At 44.8% G+C, this 14,573-nt stretch overlaps 1 pseudogene; it reads right to left on the bottom strand.

Annotated features, from left to right (window-relative positions):
* Nucleotides 1-1,114: 1,114 nt before the first annotated feature.
* LOC138418274 (solute carrier family 2, facilitated glucose transporter member 3 pseudogene) lies at nucleotides 1,115-8,796 on the bottom strand (annotated as a pseudogene).
* Between the last annotated feature and the right edge of the window lie 5,777 nt (nucleotides 8,797-14,573).

The raw sequence follows: 14,573 nt of genomic DNA, 5'->3' as shown, positions 1-14,573 counted from the left end.
ATGGACAGAGGAGCCTGGCAGGCTACAGTTCGTGGGGTCACTAAGAGCTGAGCATGACTGAAGCAACTGAGCACACCCACTCTCCAGCGTGGGGGTCCCCAACCCAGCAGGACCCCAAGCAGAAGAGGGGCTTAAAATCTCTGATGTTAAATCAAGCAACACAAGCATTGAATAAGTAAGGTGCCTGTGTCCAATGTTGTACAAACGGATGGAAGAGGATGAAAAGGATGTGATGGTCCTTTCTCCAAGGAGCTCTTGGAGAGCTGGGAGAGCTCTCTTGCTGGGAGAGCTGAGCTCACAGGCAGGAAAGTGATACTTGATGTCAGAGGTCAGGAGCTCTGCTCCTCAGGAAGGAAAACCTGGAGCAGGAAGTGGAGGGGTGAAGGGTGGATGGGGGTACTGCTGAAGGGTTTACTAGATTCTGACTTGCATCAAAGGAGCTAAGACACTGGGCACAGACCTTCAAAATGGGACTGAAATGTAGTAGTGGACTCTTTGTTATTGTTTAGTAGCTATGTTGTGTCTGACTCTTTGTGACCCAATGGACTGTAGCCCACCAGGCTCCTCTGTTCATGGAATTCTCCAGGCAGCAATACTGGAATGGGTTGCCATTTCCTTCTCTAGGGGATCCTCCTGGCCCAGGGACTGAATCAATGTCTCCTGCATTGGACGTTCCAGTTGACTTTTACACTAACTGACAAAAAAATTGAAGTATAATCCATTTAAAATAGTCTAAATAAAAAAAAAAATTCAACCACACAAGATGTAAAAGAGTGGCTGAAGCTGTGTGGAGAGCTTAGTTCTTTTTTATGGCTGAGTAACTGTTTGCAATGAGCAAGCTAATATTTTTCTTTCTTCCTCTGGTTGTTGATTACACTATGGTACTTTCTGGTGAAAATTGATCTTGCTGCACACTTCCGAAGCATGCACTTTCCTCTATGCATATTATATTTTTAAAAGATTACATAGAAGTTGTACAGCATTGGGGAATTCCCTAGAGGTCCAGGGGTAAGGACTTAGCGGTTTCCCTGCTGTGGTCCGGGGGTTCATTCTCTCATCTGGTAACTAAGTTCCCAAAAGTTATGCCAAAAAAAAAAGTACAAGGTCAAAGTCATTTTGTCCACTGGGAAAATATTTATGGCTGTAAATGCATCCCACATTCACACTCCATAGAGGCTCAGAGTGTCCTTGAGTCAGCAGACCCTTCAGTGCCAACAGCCACGACATATCTGGCAGGGCCCCACCCAACACGGAGAAAAGCCTGTGGCAAGGGGCTTGCAGGATGAATCAGGTAGTAGGGCACCACGAGGGTGAGTGCCACTGAGACACCAAAATACGCCTCAAAGCGGATGAAGATCGTGATCATGATGCTGCAGGGGATGGACCACTGAGGATTTAGGGCTTCTCCCCTGCGAAATGGGAGGAGGTATTGGATCAGGAAAACATTGCTGTGGAAGCACGAAATCAAATTCCTTCCTCCATGTCCAGAAGCAGGATAACCTTCTCCCAACCCCTACTGCCAAGGGCAGCCCAAACTGTGCCCAAGCCCCCAATGGGACACACAATGACCGTGTTACCGCTCGTGGAAATGGGATCAAAACCAAAAAATGCACAGAAACATGTTACTGCCCCATGGAGAATCCCATCAAAGCCAAAGGGCACACACCCTGCAGAACCCAGAGGGCCCAAGCTATGGTGAGAGAAGGGATGAGGAAGAACACGGTTGAGTTGTATTCAGCCATCTCTACTTAATACTCCTCCCTTCATACCACAAGTGCTGGGCTCCGGGACCCCCATCACCTGGATCCATCAGCCCCAGTCTCTTTAGTCCCTCTGGATCCAGATGTATTCAGCTTATAGTCCTGTTCCGTGAGCTTCCAGCTGTGCAGGTCTCCCTTAATGAAGCCAGAGAGGATGATGAAGCTGAGAACCAAAATGTTGATGCCCGTGAACACTTTGTAAACCTGGGCTGACTCACGAGCTCCCAGAGCCAGTACTCCTGTGGGAAAGATGGAATATGAGACATTCAAGATAATTAAATCCATAGACAGTTACCAAGAGCTGAGGGATTGGTGCTGGACAGATGAAAATGTTTGCTCAATGGGTATGGGATTTCCTTTTGAGGTGATAAAAATATTTGGAAACTCACTTGATAGGGGTACTCTTTTGCTATTTTGAGTTGGGTGATCTTGCTTACAGATTTGAAACATGCTTGGCCTTGAAATCAAATGTTTTTATTTAATATATTTGGAACTCAATGGAGGTGGTTGCCCAACATTGTGAATGTACTAAGTACCACTGAATTGTACACTTTAAGATGGTTAATTTCTTACATGACAATCATCTCACAATATATACATCCACCGAATCATTACATGTATACTTTAAATTTGTGCAGTGTTGTATTCATATCTCAATAAACCTAGGAAAAATAATAAAATGTTTAATTTTGTGCTATGCTAATTTCTCAATTAAAAACACAATTTGGTCTTAATACAGAAGAGATACTGATAGGTCCAAGTAAATGAATCTCAGCCTGGGAATGATTTTGTCCTGTAGGGAACATTTGACAATGTCTCCAGATATTCTGATTTTCACAGTTTAGGAGGTGGGTATCACTGGTATCTAGTGGGTAAATGTCAGAGATGTTACTCAACATCCAAAAATGATTTTCTAAAAAAGTTGAAACGCACACCCCTATACCTATGAATGATCCAACCCAAATTGTCAATGATGTCAAGATTGGGGAACAATGGTCTGTGTCTTGCTTTTCTGCCTCCCACATCAGAGACCACTCCAGCCCTAATCCCACACCATTCTGCCACCCAAGCCTTTCCCACCCTAGCTCCCCCTCCACACTCTGCTCTTCCCATTCTGTCGCTGACTCCTGACTCACCGGTGACCAGCAGCACCAGGCCCAGGGTAAAAAAGTCTGGGTACGTGGCCAGGAAAGAGGGCATGCATATACGGAGAGAAAGTTTCCTGTAATGCCTGAGAGATGTGGTTCCCAATGAGGCTGCCAGGCCCGGGCTACACTGGTGGTGCCTGCAGTGGCAGAAGAAATATTCACAAAATTATGTGTGTGTGTGTGTGTGTGTGTGTGTGTGTGTGTGTGAGTGCGCACACGCTCAGTCTTGTCTGATTCATTGCGACCCCATGGACTGTAGCCCGCCAGGCTCCTCTGTCCATGGGATTCCCCAGGCAAGAATACTGGAGTGGGCTGCCATTTCCTCCTCCAGGGAAGCTTCCCACCCAGGGATGGAAGCCGCGTTTCTTGTCTTCTGCACTGGCAGGCAGATTCTTTACCACTGCACCACCTGGAAAGCCTTCACAGAATAGGTCAGCTATTTAATATGCTAGGAGGAGATTAATGTTATGCAAGAAAATATCACAGGAAATTGGGACCAGGAGAGCTGGAAAGTGAGACTAGAAAATTTAAAATCAGATATAAGGGAAAATTCCATGAAGGCAGCAGCTGAGCAAAGACTTCAAAATGGTGAAGGGATGAGCCCACGGGACATACCTTCTTCTCACACACTCCGTACAGCTCCCTGACCCCTGGGTTCTTGGTTCATCATTTAAAGAGAGCAGGAGAGAGGTGAATAGAATGACACTGTGGGAGTTTCCTGCCACTGTTACCCTCTTTACCCCCAAGGTGGATAACAAGGTTCTCATGAATGAATGAAGAGTGAAGAACTAAATCCTGCCTCTTTGTTTCCTGATCTGAAACCCACAACTTCCCCTGATCCATCATCTCACTGAGGGCAAAGGACAGTATGAGGTTCCAGCCAGGAATGAAGGTGCGCAACTGACCCACGGTGATGTAGCTGTAGATACACAGTACCAGAGCATGGTACCTGGGCCCCAAACTCAGCATAGCAGAGCCCAGACATCACACAAGACAGGCCAGCCACCAAGAAGGAGATGACAATCGCTGGTCCAGCGACAGACAGGGCGACTGCACCAGTGAGGACATACATGCCGGCTCCCAGGGTTCTGCTCACACCCAAGGCCACGGGGTCAAGGGTGTTCAGATGAGCTTCGGGACTTTCAGACTCCTCTATGGGTTCCAGTGGCCGCCAGAAGCAGTTTGCCCACCAGCTTCTGGGCAAACTGTCAAACATACTAATGCAGCATCCTAGACACAGATGAGGAGGTTACACTCTGCAGAAGAAACGAGGCACAAAGCCATGGAGAATGCCATCTGCTCTCGGCCCTGCAAGTCCAAGTCCAAGGGCAGTGGCCTTGTGAGGGAAGCTCTCCATCTCTGAGCTCTGGTTTCTACAGACACAAATGAAACTTTTAATACATTTCAAAGTTATTGGAAGTATAAGAGGATTGAGGGGGCAAAACATGCTGCATCAAAATGGGCCACATTACTGAAATGGACACAGACGTTTTAAGATGGCAAACTTTACGCTCTGTGGTATGTTACCACCGTTTCCTAAACTGCTGCCATGGTGAATAATAGAGCCAGCTTCACAGCGTTGTGGGTGGGAGCAAACCTGATGGTAAGTTAGTATAAATCACCATACAGTCACCCCTGAGGTGTAACAATCTGGGGGTCCTCAAGTCCCTTACATCATCCCCGCGTCCACAGAGGAGTCTGCCGATACAGAGGGTCAACATTATACAGGAGACTGACATCAGTATTTACATCACAAACCCTGTATAAGGAGAATCGTTACTATTCTTTCTTTTTTTTTTGAAAGCAAGCAACATTAATTTATTAAGTCTGCAAGGCAATGCACTAAGGCTTTTTCATTTCATCTGCACATGATAAATGAATATGGTTATTTTCATTTCTACAAAACTATCGTATAGGAAACTTATTTAGGTTACAATAAGTACTGAGCAGCCACATGGTGTATAAAGCTGATTCGTTGTTACAGAGGAAGGTTTCCCCCACCCCACCCCCACCCCCACACAAAACCAAGCCTGTGATGTTATATATGTACAATCAGAATTTTATTTCAAAACAAAGAACCGTAGCAACAATAATAGAAAAAATCCATTTGGAAATTATTCACAACCTGGTCACTGAGAACTGGGAAATATTCCATGCTGCGCCACTGCCGACCCACTGGGCTGAGGAGTCGGAGCAGAGGGGCAGCTGGAGGACAAGCCCCCATCACGGCTTGTCCCAAGGCTTGTCCCAAGGCTCTGTGAGTTTTGTACCCAAAGGTTCAGCAACCAGAGGAAATGGTGAGAACTTAGAATCAAAATACTGTCATAGGCGAGGGTTTGACTGAAGGGCTTGAAATATGTAAGCATCAAAGAGGGAAAGGAAGATCAGACAACATATGAAAAAGGGATGAAGAGCCCAGTCTCCACTTCTAAAAATACTGGATGATCCTGGAGGTGGCCGTGGGCTGTGGTAAATGTAATCCCTCCGTCTAGCAAACCCTCTGGCCACCCAGATCTAGAAGCTTATTGTTCCCCTAAGAATGCCTCCCTCTCCCCCATGATGCCCTTCCAGCGCACCCAGGAGGCATCATGTCCTGGTCTCACACTCCTTCCTGTCTTCTCCTGCTCTCTGAGTGGAGAGTGAGTCCTCTGCTCTCAGTCTCAATATTTAGGGAGTTCTCTCTGTCCTCTCCAACAAGGAAAGGCAGCCAGGTGAGGCGGAATTCTGAAGTTTCAAAGAAAACCATTGATGCAGATTCCACCCAGCAGAGGCAGTGTTGTTTACATAGACACAAGTGAGTCTGAACACATTAGACCCAACAGGGGCCTTAGGAACCTAACACGATAACCAGCAACTGCTTTGTGAGAGTGCACACACGTTCACGCTCACGTGTGGGCCTTGCCGCACATCCACACAGACTGTCACATGTGGTCTACAGGAAAGTTCCAGTCCCTCAGGGGGCACCTGCCATAACACTATGGTAACATGGTAACAAGGGCAACTTGACGCGGTAAACAGACATAAACAAGCATGAGATGCCCCTCATGTAATAACACACGTCAATTGGATAATAATCGTTCAGGAAAAAAAAATCGTCTTCCAGCGCTGAGGTTACAAATTCCAAGTTAGCTATAAACATCTTTGAGTTCTTTTAAAGCTATGGCTTAAAGGAAAAGAAAAATCAACACCTAAAATCCTCTAAACAACAAACTGAACAAATAATGAACCTCTACCAAGAACCAAGATTTTTGGTTGCTCACTTGGGAGGCTCTCCCACCAGATGGGTGATAGGGATATATATATATATTTTTAAAGTGAGTTCACCACAGAGAAAGAAGCTGCTTGGTCCAACGAGGGGAGAGAGGATTTGTAGAAATAACCATCCCTTCTCTGGACTCCATCCAAAATTAGAACCTATAAACCCCTATTAACTACAATCCCCACCTTAGCAATAATCCTAGATTTCAAGTAATACTACATATAATCTTAAACGAAGAAAAAAGTTCCAAAGGAAACCAATAGCTTCTTTACACAGGCACATGACTTTTCTGAGAAAGTTGAGAGTTTTTATCCGAAGGAGAGACATTGTTAAGAGGCAACGTGCAAACCTCACACACCACATCACGCATCCTCCAATCATGCATGACCTTTCTCCCTAAATCCTTCCCTTCGTATTGTACCTTAACCTCTTTGGTATAAAATCTTCCACCCTATAACCTCTCCTGAAGCACCTCCCTCTAACCTCAATTTCCTTATGCTTTCATTATTTGGTAAAATTACTTTATATTTCAAACAATAAATATGCAATAAAACCAGAAGATTAAATAAAGCTCAATTTAAGTTGCTCAGCAGAGCTGTACGGAAGAGAAGGAGCTCTTATGGAATCCCTCTCTGCCCCCTACTGTTGAGTGTACCTGTTTCCTGGTGAGTCTGAGTTTGGAGGAAAGACGCCTTCTATCCCACTCCCCAAAATGCCCCGAGGCAATTTTAGAACCTAAGGGCGCATAGCTGGCCAAGCTGTCACATACCAAGCGGCCAATCCCTCCTGAAATGAAGGTAGGTTTACTTGGTCTTTCCTGAGCTGAAGAAAATGTCCAAGAAATGAAATTTTTAAAAGCCATTGATGACAACGACTGACCCCAGCCTTGGAATCCTCTGAGCGCCCATCGAGAGTGTGGATGAGAAAGGAATGGAGTAGCAGCATTCAGAAACAGTCCTGGGTTACAACCTGATGCGGTCTCTCTGCTTGCTCAGGGGGAGGCTGCTTTTCGTGACGGGAGGGAGATAGGTAGGAGGCACGTCTTAGGCGCTGGTGTCCATCGTGGGCTGGATGCTGTTCATCTCCGTGATGGGGTCTTTCTCACCACAGATTCCTGTCTGCACCTTCCCTTCAAAGGCTCGTGTAATTTCCTCAAAAGTCCTGCCACGGGTCTCAGGAACTTTGAAGAAGGTGAAGACCCAGAAGATAATGAGGAAGAGGGTGAAGAAGATGAAAATGTAGGCGCCTAAGTACAACGTGGCCAAGGGGAAGGACAGCCCAACCAGGAAGTTGGAGGTCCAGTTGGAACAACCAGCCACTGCCATGGCAGCTGGGCGGGGCCCCTGGCTGAAGAATTCAGCCACAATGAACCAGGGAATGGGGCCTGGGCCAATTTCAAAGAAGGCCACGAAGACTAGGATGGCCACAACACAGACAAAGCTCATCCAGCTATAATCAGTCTTTAGTAACAAAGAAATCATAATGAGGATGGAACAAAAAGCCATCCCTCCAAGTCCAGTCAGGTGTAGAGTCCTCCTCCCAGCCCTTTCCACCAAGAACAGAGACACCACAGTGAAGATGGTGTTGACCACACCTGTGCTGATGGTGGCATAGACTGGCTCCTGGACACCTGCGTCTTTGAAGATTCCTGTCGAGTAGTAGATCACCGTATTGATCCCAGAGAGCTGCTGGGAGAGCTGGAGCATGATGGAGACAACGATGGGTTTCCGGTAGTTGGGGGCACGGAAGAGCTCTAGCACAGTGACTTGCTTCTCCTGCGACATCCGTGTACTCTCATCCTCCATCTCCTGGATGTCCTGAGCCACATCCTTGGTGCCCCGTAATCTCTGGAGGACCTCCTTTGCCTTCTCCTCCTCCTTTCTGTTAATGAGCAAGAATCTAGGACTTTCAGGGCAAAATGGAAGGGCAGCGCACTGGATGATGGCTGGTATGATGGTGAAGCCCAGGAGCAGAGGCCAGAGATCTTTAGTCCCCAAGATGACTTTTAGACCAAAGATCTGGGCCACCAGAATTCCAATAACAATGCCCAGCTGGTTGAGAGTACCAAAGGCGCCCCGCAGGGTAGTAGGTGAGATCTCTTCAATGTACATGGGCACGAATCCTGTGCAGAGTCCGCAGAAGACGCCGATAACCAGTCGGCCCACGATCAGCATTTCAACCGACTCTGCTATTTTGCAGAATCCCATAAGGCAGCCACCAGCTATGGCCAACAGGTTAACAATAAGCATTGAATTGCGCCTGCCAAATCGGTTGACAAAGAGTCCGATGGAGAAGGAACCGATCATACCACCCACGGAGAAGATGGCCACAGACAAGGACCACAGGAAAGTGAGGAGCATGCTGGATGGGGGGGTTTCTGACCACTCTTCCAAAGCGTAATTGAGAAAGTCCTTTATGATTGCCTCAGGAGCATTGATGACTCCAGTGTTGTAGCCAAACTGGAAAGAGCCTATGGTAGCAACTGAGATGGCGAAGATCAGAGGTGCGGTGATCTTTGTGGTTCCCATGGCCCTAATTTAATTCTTTGATAAAGATCTAGGAGTGGGACTCCAGAGACCCCTCTTCCAGGCGCAAAACCTCCAAAATGTCCTCTCTCAGCGGCAAGTTTTCCTCCAGGTCCTCAGTCTATTATTTCTATATTAAAGAGTCTAAAAAGAGTCTCACAACCTCTAGACTTGATCCAATCCCCCTCTCCCCACCTCTTCTCACACAAACACAACAGCTCTCAGCTTCTTCTGCTTTCGTCTGGAAAACGGGTCTCTCCACCCACAGACTGGAGCTGGGCTGACCCCCCTGCCCTCTGGGGTTGCAGAGGTCTCTTTGGGAGGATGTGAACTCAGCGCCCAGTCTCCCACAGAAGAAGCTGATCCAAGACTTACTGGATCCTTGGAGCAGAGCCTGGAGCACCCGGTCAGTCAGGGAGGCTGAGGGCAAGGCGCACAGGGCTGGAGCTGAGACATCTCCGAGAACCGAAGCAGGGAGTCCTGAGCACAGAAGACAGTCCTCACCCCTGGGCTGTTGGGGTGGAGATGGGGCTGGGTGGGCGGGGAGCAGTGTGGCTATCAGCCCTGACTCTTCTGTGGTTACCCTTGGTGGGGTGGTTCTGAGAGGTTTTTTTACATGTGGTAAAATACCCACAACACAAAACCGACCATTTTAGCCATTTTTAAGTCTGCAGGTCAGTTGTGTTAAGGACCTTCAAATTTTGTGCAAACTTCAGAAGTTTTTCATCTTGCAAAAACATCAGTTCTTTTCCATTCAATAGTAATTCCCATTTCCCGTTCACAGTTCCTGGCAATTACCTGTCTACATTCTGTCTCTATGAATCTGACCACTCCAGGTGCTTCATTTTAAGTGGAATCATTCAATATTTCTCCTTTCCTGGCAGGTTTATTTTACCTAGTAAAATGTCCACAAGGCCATCCCTATTGTATCTTGTGTTAGAATTCCCTTTCTTTTTAATGGTGAACAATACTCTATTGTGGGTACCTACCATATTGGCTTATACATTCTTGATCAATGGAAAACTTGTGTTGCTCTCATGCATTAGTTATTGTGAAACATGCTGTGAACAGGAATTTGCAAATATCTTTTCCAGAGTGTGCATTCAATCCTCTGCGTACATCATCAAAAGTGGAATCACTGACTCAAACAGTCATAAGATTTTTATCTGCTTGTGATGGAGGAGATGTTCACAGATTGAAGTATGGGAACATTGTTTTGACTTATAATACATGATTCAGCCTAAACTTTGTGTGAACTGAACCTTCACAGAATGTCTTCTTTAACAAGTGAGGTGAAGAGCATCTGTTTTGAAGATAAGGATGAGTAACTCCCTCCTCACGGCATGAGTGTTAGCACTCTCTGGGAGATAAGGTTCCCTTCCCAGTCACCCGGGAGCTGCTGTCTTGCTGTCTGTGGATGAGGTCTGCCTCTTTTGAAGCCTTGAAGGAGTACACCCTGTCATGTTCATGTATGTCCTGAGCTTGGATGAGGTAGAAGACTGCGCTGGACCCCATGCTTCAGCAGAGCAGCTCCTCAGAGCTCCAGGGACACTGTCCTCAGTTTGGCTCAAAGAAAACTCTTTTCTATTTCAGTTATGTACTTTTCATTGACCCTTTCTGTGGACACTTGAGATCAAGGACCTTGTGAAATACGAGCTGTAAGACTTGAGATCCCACTCACCCCTGCTCCCTCCCAGTCCTCTTACCTGACTCGACCCCCCACAGTCTGCACCCGACCTGAGACACCCCAGTGTGGGGACCTTCAAGCTCAGCGGTGCCCCAACCAGGAGAAGGCAGCTTAACATCTCTAATGTGAATTCAAGGAACACAAACATTGAACAAGCACTGTGCTTTGTTGAGTCTTGAACGGTTGATGGGAGAGGATAAAGGGGGTGTGACTTGGTCTTCCTCAAGGAGTTCTGTTGCTGGGAGAGCCGAGCACAGAGATGGAGAAGTGATACTTGATGTGAGAGGTCACGAGTTCTGCTCCTCACGGAGGAAAAGCCGGGAGCAGGAAGTGGAGTGGCGAGGGGGTGATGGTGGTACTGGTACAGGGTTGACTAGATTCTGACCTCCGTCAGATGGCCCACATGCTGAAACTGAGCACAAACCAGCAACATGGGTCTTAAATGTAAGTGGTTGACTATTGCATTAACTTCTGTAAGAACTGAGGAATAGTTGATTTACAGTATTGTCATTTTGTTTTTTAAAGCCATCCACACAAGAGGGAGTGAAGTAGATTAAGCTATTATGGAGAGTTTTAGTTCTTTTTCTGGCTGCGTAGTGTATCATTGTATGTATATACATACACCCACACACACATAAATATTTATATGACATCTTCTTTATCATTCACCTGACTTTCTTTTTAAAAAATTATTTATTTATATTCCTTTTGGCTGCACTGGGTTTTCCTTGTTGCACGTGGGCTGTTTCTAGTTTTAGCAAGTAGGGGCTGCTCTCTAGTTGCAGTGAACAAGCTTCTCATTGTGGGGTTTTTCTTGTTGCAGAGCATGGTTTCTAGCTGCAAGGGCTTCAGTATTTGCAGGATGTACGTGCAGTAGCTGTGGTTCACAGGCCTAGTTTCCCCATGGGATGTAGGATCTTCCTGGACTAGGCATCATATATCTGTGCACCCTGCATTGGAAGGTGAATGGACCACCAGGGAAGGCCTATCCATTCATGTGTCGATGGATACTTAGGTTGCTTCCATTTGTTGGCAATTGTGAATAATGCTGCTATGAACATTGAAGGGCATGCGTCTTTTCAAATTAGTGTTTTTGTTTTTATTGGATATATACCCAGGAGTGGACTTGCTGGGTCAGATGGTAGTTCTATTTTCAGTTTTTTGAGAAACCTCCATATTGTGTTTTATAGTGTTTGCACAAATTTACATTCCCAACAACAGTGTATGAGGGTCCCCATTTGTCCAAATCTGCCTTCTGCTCTCCTGGGGTTTGTCTTCATATGTGGTACTGGAATCCATCTTCCCAAGGTATGTCTCAATAACTGGCAAGTAGGTTTATGGTATTGGATCATTATGTTACCTCCCCATTACAGAGTCAAGAGATCCATGTTAGCAGGATACCAAGATAGCTGGTGGCAAAGTCTTTGGGAATCTTGGTTCCTAGCCCAGGGGTATGTGTAAACAGAAATATACTTAGAAATCTATAAGCCACCATTGCTCAAATAACTGAAGAAACCACAGAAAGAATTGTAGCACAACAGATATACCTAAAATCCTCAGCCAAAGTAGGTTTTAGAGAATAGAATTGCCTTGGATTTTCTACTGGCCAAACAAGAAGGCATTATACTGTTACTCACATGACTTCTTTTTTTTTCTTTTCTTTTTTTTTTTTTTTAGTTTTTTATTTTTTAAATTTTAAAATCTTTAATTCTTACATGCATTCCCAAACATGATCACATGACTTCTTTGACTTACATTACTACCTCAGAAGACATTGAGACCCACACAGAAGAAATTTTCCAAGGGGCAAAACAGTTGCAAAATGGTTGCAAAATGTAACACAGACTGACCCTTTCAGTGACCTGATTGGTAGGTTCCCCTTGGGACTAGGCACATTTTCCACACTGCTTTATAGATGATTATTGTTTTAATATTATTATCCTTGCCCTAGCTATCAAGTTACTCATGACATATATCCCCATCTGCTTACAGTCTGCTGCCAAAACCGCACATACAAATGATTGTACAGGAAACTGAGATGATGGATCAAATGTATAATCTATAAAATGGCTTCCCATGTGGGTCCGTGGTAAAGAATCCGCTTGCCAATGCAGGAGATGTGTGTTTGATCGCTGGGTTGGGAAGATCCCCTGGAGAAGGGAACGGCAACCTACTCCAGTGTTCTTGCCTGGAGAATCCCATGGACAGAGGAATCTGGCGGGCTACGGTCCATGGGGTTGCAAAGAGTCAGACGCAACTGAGTGAATGTGCCCACACCCATACCCACTCACATCTATAAAACATTTCTCCATCAGTATATACATATCTATGTTGTTAACTGCATTTTAATTAATTTACCCAATTCTAAAGTTCTATACATTATGTACTGTTTTAATACAAATACTTTACACAGACAAACATTTGTGAATATTAATACTTATATAATATTAATTACATATATTGAATATAAAGATATATACATATTTACAGAAATAAGTTTCTTTGTTGTGCTTTGCAAATACTGCATTTTTTACTTTTTTACAATTGAAGCTTTGTGGCAACCTTGAGTCATCAGATGATGGTAAGCATTTCTTAGCAATAACATCTTTTTTTTTTAGATTTTATTATTTATTTATTTTTTAAAAATATAAATTTATTTATTTTAATTGGAGGCTAATTAATTTACAATATTGTATTGGTTTTGCCATACATTGACATGAATCCACCACGGGTGTACATGTGTTCCCCATCCTGAACCCTCCCCACACCTCCCTCCCCATCCCATTCCTCTGGGTCATCCCAGTGCACCAACCCCGAGCACCCTCTATCATGCATCAGACCTGGACTGGTGATTCATTTCACTTATGATAATATACATGTTTCAATGCCATTCTCCCAAATCATCCCACCCTTGCCCTCTCGCATGGAGTCCAAAAGGCTGTTCTATACATCTTTAAAAATAAGGTCTATACATTGTTTAATTAAAGGCGGTGCTATAGCACACTGAACAGACTACAGTGTAGTATAAAGTAACTTACATGCCCTGGAAAAACAAAGAGCTGTGTGACTTTCTTTATTGCCAAGTCTCCTTATTGCAGTGGTTTGGAACCAAATCTCCAAGGTATGTCTACATTAACTCTCCACTTTGGGTCATATCATTTAATTGTTACAGAAAGTGCATCATTTTTCCTTGCTGGAAAATTGTCCACATTCTGGTTTTGGACAATAGTGTTTTTGGCTGAAACTCTTAGGTCTTCTATGAGCTGAGCTAGCAGTTGACCTAGAAGCTTGAGTACATTCTGATTCAGCTTCTCATCAAGACTCTTTCATGGACTCTTTCTGTGTTGCCTGTTACAGCACACTGGGTAACACGGGATATCTCGTTGGCCCCCAGTGGTAAGGGAAGAACAGCAATCAGGTGATGTCAACCTCCTCCATCAAAGTTTTACTCAAAAGAATCAGTCTCCATGAACTGCTTTCTAAGCCTGTTATCTCAGAACTTGTAAGATACTCTATGTCCTAATTCTGTTCATCCTCATCTGTTTTTAAATTAATCTAATAACTTGTACTCAAATCTTGACCTCCATCCCTCGTTCACTCTACGTTAGCTGTTCATTCCCACCAACAGTCCTCTACTTCCTTATTACCAATGTCTTCAATGCCCATAAGCCCAATTTAAACATTAATTCTGCAGCAGCACCTGTTAATCTTGTCTCTCCAATTTCACTTGCTTTTAGGTCTATGCAACTGTAACCATTTATCAACTAACCATTACTTCCCACCCACTTCCCTCTCCTCTGGCAAAATAAGAGTAGTTTTTTCAATAAAGAACTTTTCCCCATCAACTCTATTGTGTAACTCTAAGAGTATGTGACTGGCTTCCCTAGTGGCTAAGTCAGTTAAGAATCCATCTGCAATGCAGGAGACATGAGTTCGATCCTTGGGGCAGGATGATTCCTTGAAGGTGGAAATGGCAACCCACTCCAGTATTATTGCCTTGAAGAATCCCCGTGAACAGAGAAGCCTGGTGGGCTACAGTCCATGAGGTCACACAAGTCCAGTGCAACTTAGCAACTAAGCCACCACACTACACTATAACTCAATAAAGTTGGGCAAAGAGATACAAATGACCATTTCCTTTTACCAGAAGTGATCTAATTTATAAGTAATTATTCTCTTTTTCTTAAAGTCTAC

This window comes from Ovis canadensis, chromosome 14, assembly GCF_042477335.2.
Source record: "Ovis canadensis isolate MfBH-ARS-UI-01 breed Bighorn chromosome 14, ARS-UI_OviCan_v2, whole genome shotgun sequence".
NCBI classification, from domain to species: Eukaryota; Metazoa; Chordata; class Mammalia; order Artiodactyla; family Bovidae; genus Ovis; species Ovis canadensis.
This window is presented reverse-complemented; position numbering and strand designations above follow the sequence as displayed.